Genomic DNA, 8612 nt, shown 5'->3' on the forward strand with positions numbered 1-8612 from the left:
ATCAGATTAGGCTCGATATCCTCTAAGGTCCCTTCCACTTCTAAGTCTATAATCTTATGATTGTTGTTCTTCAGTTGATTCAATCGTTCTGTCTCTTCTTGTCCCTGCGAACCATACTGCTCATGGCATTTTCTTGGCAAAGAATTGGACGTTTCCTTCTCCAGTGGATTAAGACAAGTGGAGGTTACGTGACTTGCTCAGGGTCACAGAGCTACTAAGTGTCTGAGACTGGACTTGAACTCAGGTCTTCCTGACTCCAGACTATCCAGATGAGTGAGAAGGATATAATTTGTGAAGACTCAACAGGGTAAGAATATAGGGGCTACTCTCTTCTCATATTTCTGGAATGGGGGATGTCAGAGGGAGTAGGAGAGGCTTGGAATTTAACCTTGTAGTGACTTACCTAACTTCTGGAAAGTCAGGGCCTGAAGCTGTAGGTGCCCCTCCCTTCCCCCTCTCTCAGTGCTAGCACAAGAATTTTACCAAATAGGGAGATAATGGACTACCTGTGCGCTGTTTGTTCTCTGCTCCAGGAAGGTCCCCCTCTCCTCCCTCATTCCTTCTCTTTACCATATCATTGCCATATCAGTAGCCAAATAAGGAAAGTATGTATGGATTGGCTCTATATTTTCACGCCTAGATTGTAAGCCCGCCTCCCAGCCAATGGCAAGGGATAGAGGTGGGTGGGAATCTTTGCGTTAAGGGTGTACCTATTGATATATTTCCTTTGTACCTTGCCTCCCCCCACTAGTTAGTCCTAGTGGAGGCAATGCCCAAATCTCCTGTGGTTTGTAAAATAAAATTCACTTTGCTTTTGCCTAAAGATGCCTCTCCCATTATTTGATTTTTCGTCTCACACACAGACTATGTTCTATCCGCTGAGTCACGGAGATGCCTCAGTCTTATGATTTGTTGTTGTTGAGTCATTTCAGTCAAGTCTGACTCCTTGTGACCTGATTTTTGGGTTTTCTTGGCAAAAGTACTGAAGTGTTTGGCCATTTCCTTCTTCAGCTCATTTGACAGTTGAGGAAACAGAAGCAAACAGGGTTAAGTGACTTACCCAGGTTCACACAGCTTGTAAATGTCTGAGGACAGATTTGAACTCATTCCAAATCCATTGCTCCACCTAGCTGCCCCCATCTTGTGATTAGATAATCTCTAAGATACCTTCTAGCCCTAAGCCCATGATGCTCTGAGCTTCCTCCTCCGATATTCAACAAACAAATATGTATACACATATGAAAATGTGATCCTAAAGAATACAAAGGAGGGTTTTTGCCCTTTCTTGAAACAAAACCATTACCTTCCAGGAGCTTACAATCTAGGAAAAGCTAAGATACAACTAAAACATGAGGAAGTTCCACTAAGTGATAGGAGTGGTTAAGAGGGCTAGACTTGAAGTCAGGGAGACCTGAGTTCAGATTCTACCTGAGACATCTTTAGGGGCTTTGTGACTTCAGACATGTCACTTAATCTCTCTGGCCCCCCATCTGTAAAAGTGGTGATAATAAGAGCACTACTTCATAGGCTTTCTATGAGACTCAAAGGACCAACATGTGTGCAGCACCTAAATGCTAGCTATTATTATTATGAACCAATATGAGTGGTACAGAATAGAGGTCTATGGAAATTTCCAAAGGGCTGGAGACATAACTCCTGAGTGGGATGACCATGGAGGAGACTGAGTCTGAGAAGAATTGGTAGGATTTTGCCAGGCAAGTGAGAGGAATGATGTGAGTAAAGGCAAAGAGTCCAGAAAATAAAAAATGATTTCTGGTAAAGGTGATTGTTTCAACAACCTGGCTAGCAGCTTCTGTGGGGGTATAAGATTCACCCACAGCCAGCACCCAGAAAGCTGCCAACAGCACAGGTTCTTTCGATCTGCTTAATTAAGGAAAGCAAGGTGAAGGGGTTGACAAGCTTACTTTTAATTCAGATATCATTCAGTTAGTTCAGGGGAAAAAAAACCAGCACCCTGAACTTCAAAACAAAATGCAAACAAATTACAGACATCAACAGACTTTGTCTGATTCAAGTCCCAACAGATAGTTACCGGAGTTCAACAAAGTTTCAACATCCAGGTTTACAAGCTGGAGGGCTCCTTAACTACAGCTGCCTGGAGTCTCCTCATCAACACCATCTCCAGAGCCCCACACAAATGGCTCTGTCCTCCCTTCTTATAGGGCTTCAGACAAAATCAAACATCATCTGAATCACCAGAGCTCAGGCTCTGGTGATTGGTTCTTGAGTTGGCCCCTCCCCTTAGGACCCTGGGAAGTTCACATTCACATGGATTACTAACACCTAATGGTGTTTGGGCCTGGGGCTTAGCACCTAGTAAAGCTCACTGAGATAAATTGAGTCACTCAAAGAAAACAAAGGCCATTCTGGTTACAGTGATTTAAACCTAGTTTGCCTAGAAATAAAATTTCAAAGGCTTTTATGTCCATTATCTCACTTGATCCCTGCAACAACACACTGAGTCTGTCCCCCCCATCAGAAGTCTGCTTAGGGGTCTGCTTAGAGTCTGTCTCCCAGACTAAGTAAACTGTCTTTTTAAGGTAACTAAAAGGGTTGCCTATTGGTCTTTATACTATGGGTTGCTTCCTTTCTCTTTCATAAGTCTTTGATGTTGTGATTGTCTGTTGACACATTCAAGGGACTAATTTGTACCTCGTAACAGGATCATTTGGCATCTACACCTTTTAACTTAACCCCTACTTGGTGGACCCCTTTTTTGTGATTAGGACTTGGGCTCTAAAGGACCACTTCCTTACAGAGAGTATTTATTGCTAACCCCATTTTACAGATGAAGAAATGGGCTTGGAGAGGTGGAGAAACTTGACTAAATTGAAACAAGTATTACAAGGGCAGCTGGGAAGAGAAATTAGGTTTTCTGACTCACAACTCAATTTTTACAGTTCTCTCTCTATAAACATATTCATACTCCTATATTCAAACACATGCACACATTCACCCCATTCCCTATCCCAATAGTGAGGAGACAAAAATATACATTCACACATCAACACCTTCATACATTTACATGTAGAGCATGTAACACACATGTAAACACAAAGATACGGTCCACATAGACATGTGCATCCTAAATCTCATGTGCAATCAGCCTGGCTTCTCTGCATTCTGGCACGTGACATGCTTAAAATGGAGAAGAGCCACAAGGGCAATGTTTAAAATGAGGTCAATACATTTAAACATATCCAACCCTTTACCAAAAAAGAAGCTTAGACCCAAAAGAGTGAGCTAAAGAAAGTTTACAAGTAGCAAACAATAAAATAATAGAGAAAAAAAGGCAGCTAGGTGTTGAAGTGGAATAGAGATCGACTTGGAGTCAGGAAAACCTGAATTCAAATCCAGCCTCAGACAATTACTAGCTATGTGACCCTGGGCAAGTCACTTAACCTCTATCTGCCTCAGTTTCCTCATCTGTAAGATTATAACAACACCTACCCTCTAGGGTGATTATGAGGATAAAAGGAAATATTTGGAAAGTGCCTTGCAAACTGTAAAGCAATATATATATATATGTATATATATGCATATATGTATGTTAGCTATTGTTGATGATATTATTAAAATTCTCTAAAACTCCTAAGTTAAATATTCTATCTTTATAACTGCAGTTCTTTCAAGTTTCTCTCTTCATGCCTCCATAGGAATGTATATTAATTCATTAATTTAACAAATACTTGTTAAAGTGTACCTGTGTGCAGAGCACTGTATATATGCTATAATCCCTAGTAAAAATAAATTGGTTTCTTACCTACCCAGCTTCAGTCTCTTTTTTTTAACCTCAATGGCATCCTTATGCTTCTTTGATGAGCAAAACTGACCTATTGCTTCCTTTTCCCCCCTCTCCTACTCAAAACCTGTTCTCACAGCTTTAGTTATCGAATCATAGAATTTGCAGAGCTAGAATGGACCCTCCTAATATTACAGATGAGGAAACTTTCTTGCAAGGGAGAGACAGACAGTCTTCTTACCTCCCTCCCTCGGGAGACATGCTTAGCAGGATGTGGGAGGTGAAAGGCTGGATGGAAGGTTGCTCATCTTCTTACCTAAGGCTAGAGAAGATCTATGTCTAAATCGTACCAGTTTGGAGTTTGTATTGGTAAATGGGATGAGATATAGGTCTATACCTTGTTTCTGCCAGACTGCTTTCCAGTTTTTCTAATAGTTTTTGTCAAACAGTGAATTCTTGCCCCAATACCTAGGATCTTTGGATTTATCAAATCCTAATGTATTTATTTGCTTCTGTATGTTGTGTACCTAATCTGTTTCACCAACCAATCTCTCTATGTCTTGTCCAGTACCAAACTGTTGAAATGATTATAGCTTTGTAGTCTGGTTTGAAATCTGGTACTGCTAGGCCCCCTTACTTATCACTTTTTTTTTTCATTAATTCCCTTGATTTCCTTGATCTTTTGTTCCTCCAGATAAATTTTGTAATTCATTTTTATCTAGCTCTCCTTGGTCAAGTGGGATGGCACTAAGTAAATTAATGTAGATAACGTTTTCACTTTTATCATATTAATTTGGTCTACCCATATCATACAATTTCTTAGTAACATCTTTTACTCTCATTCATCTAGAATTACCCTGCTCGGACCCGCCATGAACCTTTCCATTGTCCTCTGTGTGATGCTCATCTTTAGTTCTTAAAAAGAAGTGATGCTTTGGGTTCCAGTGCCCTAAAACAACTCCAGTAAAATAATTTTATTGCTTGGGTCAATAGAAATACTTAGAGATTTCTGAAAAACAACCCAGGTCTTTTCTTCTATCTTTCTAATCCTGGATCCAGCTCATCGTTCATCTGAACTGTCTGTCGTATAACTGTTGGACAAACTCTAAGTGGAGGGAACAATCAGATGCATGTCGAAATCTGAGAAGCAGGCATTCTTCATCCATTTGGTCTTTACAGTGTGGATGGACAGAATAAACTTATTTGAGTGATTACAGATACTTTCTAGAAGGTTCTGCAGTGTCTTGGGGTTTGGTGCAATTAACATAATTTCATCTGCAAACAGGAGCATTTGGAGGATCTCACTCCCCTCAAGGAATTCCTCATTGACTTGGACTCTGTGCTGGATCTTCCCCATCACACTGGCAAATACTTTTGGTGAGCATCGATCTCACTATCTTCTACCTTACCTGATGTTTATTATCAGAGGGTTATTAAATAGACTTATTTCTGTTGTATCTTCTAAGGAATCCTGAATGATTTTGTTATATGGATGAAACACATCTTGCTGTAACAGAATCAATAAGATAGTTTTTGCTAAGTAAAGAAAATGGGGGGGGGAAGAAATCAATAAATAAGTATTGTGATGTGCTATTATATTCTTTAGATCTTTGAGTCAATTACGAGATGGTCAGGATGTGGTCCATTTTTGAATTTTTCTTGTGAAATCGTGCTGTTTTTATACTACTACTCTTATCAAGGATGCTTTCAATCCTTGTATAGATGACCTTCATAAAGATTTTGTACACATGGGAAAGCAAATCTTTTCCATTTTTGTTCTCGGTGTAGTTCTCTCTCTCTCTCTGAATGCCCTTGGGAAGAATTTATTTAGTTGGATATATTGACAAGCTTTATTTAAGCTGGTTTTAACCTCTAGGGCTTCTCTCTGCCTTATGAGATGATGCCGTTCACAATCATTTATTATCCTTCTTAGTGGGATTTTATAGATGAGTTTATTTATATTCTAACCCAGTGTTGCCTTTGACAGCCATCTCTCCATTTTGGCAAATAAGTCAACAAGTATTTATTAAGCACCCATAATGTAGTAGGCATTGTACTAATTAGGTACTAGGGAATAGTAATATCTAGTATTTATATAGCACTCTTAAGGTTTGCGAATTATTTTACAAATATTATCTCATTTTATCTTTACAACAAACCTTGGGAGATAGATGCTATTATTATTCCCATTTTATAAATGAGGAAACCAAGGCACACAACAATTAAGTGACTTGCCCAGGCTCACACACTTAAGTAAGTGTCTGAGGCCATATTTGAACTCAGGTTTCCCTGACTTCTGGCCCAATTCTCTATTCACTGCACCACCTAGCTGCCTATAGGATATGAAGAAAAGCAAAAAAAGTCCATTCTCTCAAGGAGCTTACGCACTAATGGGGGAGAAAACATGAAAACAACTGTGTACAAGCAAGATATATACAAGATAAACTGGAGATAATTAAACAGAGGGAGGGCATTAACCTTAAAGGGGGGGGTGGTGGTGGTTAGAAAACGCCTATTACAAAAGGTGGGATTTTAGTAACTCCTAAGAACTTCATGTTATTAGGGTAATTAGAAGGAGCCTATATAAAGAGCATGGCTGTGAGTTGATTATGTTGTGACAATCTTAAAAAAAAAAAGAATGGAATGGTGAGAAAGAATGATGCATTGGGACAAGGGGGGAGGGAGAGAATGGGGAAAATTATGTACCATGAAAGAGGCATGCAAAAAAGAGCTTTTATAGTGGAGGGGGAAATGCTTGACCTTAATTTTCACCTGAACTGATTCAAAGAAGGAAGAATATAGATACACATTTAGTTGGGTGTAGAAATTTGTCTTACCCAACAAGAAAGTAGGAGGGGGAGGGGCTGAGAAAAAGGAAGGGTAGATTAAGAGAGGCAGTGGTCAGAAGCAAAACAGACATTTGAAGAGGGACAGGGTAGAAAAAGAGAAGGATAAATAAAGGAGAATGGGTCAGAGGGAAATACACAATTAGCAATTATAACTGTGAATGTGAATGGGGTGAATTCATCCACAAAATGGATGTGGATAGCAGTGGATTAGAAACCAAAATCCAAAAATAGGTTGTTTACAAGAGACACACTTGAAGCAGAAAGACACAGAGTTAAAATAAGGGGCTGAAGCGGAATTACACTTCAGCTGAGGTTAAAAAAAAAAAAGGCAGAGGTAGCAATCCTGATCTCAGACAAAGCAAAAGCAAAAAGAAACCTAATTAAAAGATAATCAGGGAAATGACATTTTGCTCAAAGGTACCAGACAATTAAGTAATATCATTATTAAACATAGATGCACCAAACAGCACAACATCCAAATTCTTAAAATAAAAGTTAAATGAGTTACAGGAGGAAATGGTAAAACTATTTTTGTGGGGAATCTCAATTTGCCCATCTCAGAACTAGATAAATCTAACCATAAACTAAGTAAGGAAGAATTTAACAAGATGGAAAGAATTTTAGAAAAGTTAGCTATGCTAGAATTCAAGAGAAAATTGAATGGGAATAGAAAGGAGTGAATCGTTTTCTCAGCTGTACATGGCATCTTCACAAAAACTGACCATGTGCAGGGTTGGGGAACCTGTACCTGGAGGCCACCTTCTAGGTCCTCAAGTGAGGTCCTTTGACTGAATCCAAACTTCACAGAACAAATCCCTTTAGCAAAAGAATTTGTTCTATAAAACTTCAACTCAGTCAAAAGGCCTCACCCAAGAACCTAGAAGGCCATGTGGCCTCAAGGCCACAGGTTCCCCATCCTGTATTAGGGCATAAAAACCTCACAAACAAATGCAGAGAGGTAGAAATATTAAATGCACCCTTTTTGGACCACAATGCAATAACAATTACATTCAATAAAGAGCCTTGGAAGCATAGATTAAAAATCAATTGGAAACGAAATAATCTAATCCTAAAGAATGAGTGGGTCAAAGAACAAATCATAGAAACAATTGTTAATTTCATTAAAGATAATGACAACTATGAGACAACATACCAAAATTTGTGAGATGCAGCTAATGCAGTACTTAGGGGAAAATTTATATCTCTAAATGCTTCCATTAATAAAAGAGAGTAAGAGCAATCAATGAATTGGGTATGCAATTTAAAAAACTAGAAAAAGAAGAAATTAAAAATCTCCAATTAGGTCCAAAAAGACCTAAATAAAAATCCTGAAAATCAAAAGAGATTAATAAAACTAAATGTTAAAATATAATAATAACCATTTAACTAATAAAAGGTGGGATTTTAGTTGAAATTTGAAGGAAGCCCAGGAAGTTAGGAGGGAGAAATGAGGAAAGTTCCAGGCATGGGGGATAATAAATGAAAATACACCAAACTGGGAGATAGAATGTCTGGAGGGAAGAACAAGAAAACCATGTCATTGGATTGTAGAGTATGGGGGGTGGGGAGAGGTGCAAGATTTAATAAGATTGGAAAGGTAGGAATGGGCCACACTATGGAGAGCTTTAAAAGCCAAATAGAGATTCTCTATTTATTTAGCCTTGGAAGCAATAGAGATATTCAAGTTGATTGAATGGTGTGCGTGTGTGAGATGTGGTCAAACTTGTGCTTTAGGAAGATCAATTTGACAGGTGAGTGGAAATTGGACTGGAGGAGAGACTCGTAGCAGGGAGACCAACCAGTAGCCTATTGTAGTAGTCAGGTATGAGATAATAAGGGACCGGAAGAGAGTTATGGTGATGACAGCATGTAGAAGGGGGAGTATTGGAGAAATGTAGTGACGATGGAGATGGGGATTAAAATAGAAGTCAAAGATGTCATCTAGGTTGCTAGCCTACCTGACTGGATGGTGCCATCAACAATAATAGGGAAGTTCAGAA

The sequence above is a fragment of the Trichosurus vulpecula genome, chromosome 2 (assembly GCF_011100635.1).
Source record: "Trichosurus vulpecula isolate mTriVul1 chromosome 2, mTriVul1.pri, whole genome shotgun sequence".
Taxonomy (NCBI): Eukaryota; Metazoa; Chordata; class Mammalia; order Diprotodontia; family Phalangeridae; genus Trichosurus; species Trichosurus vulpecula.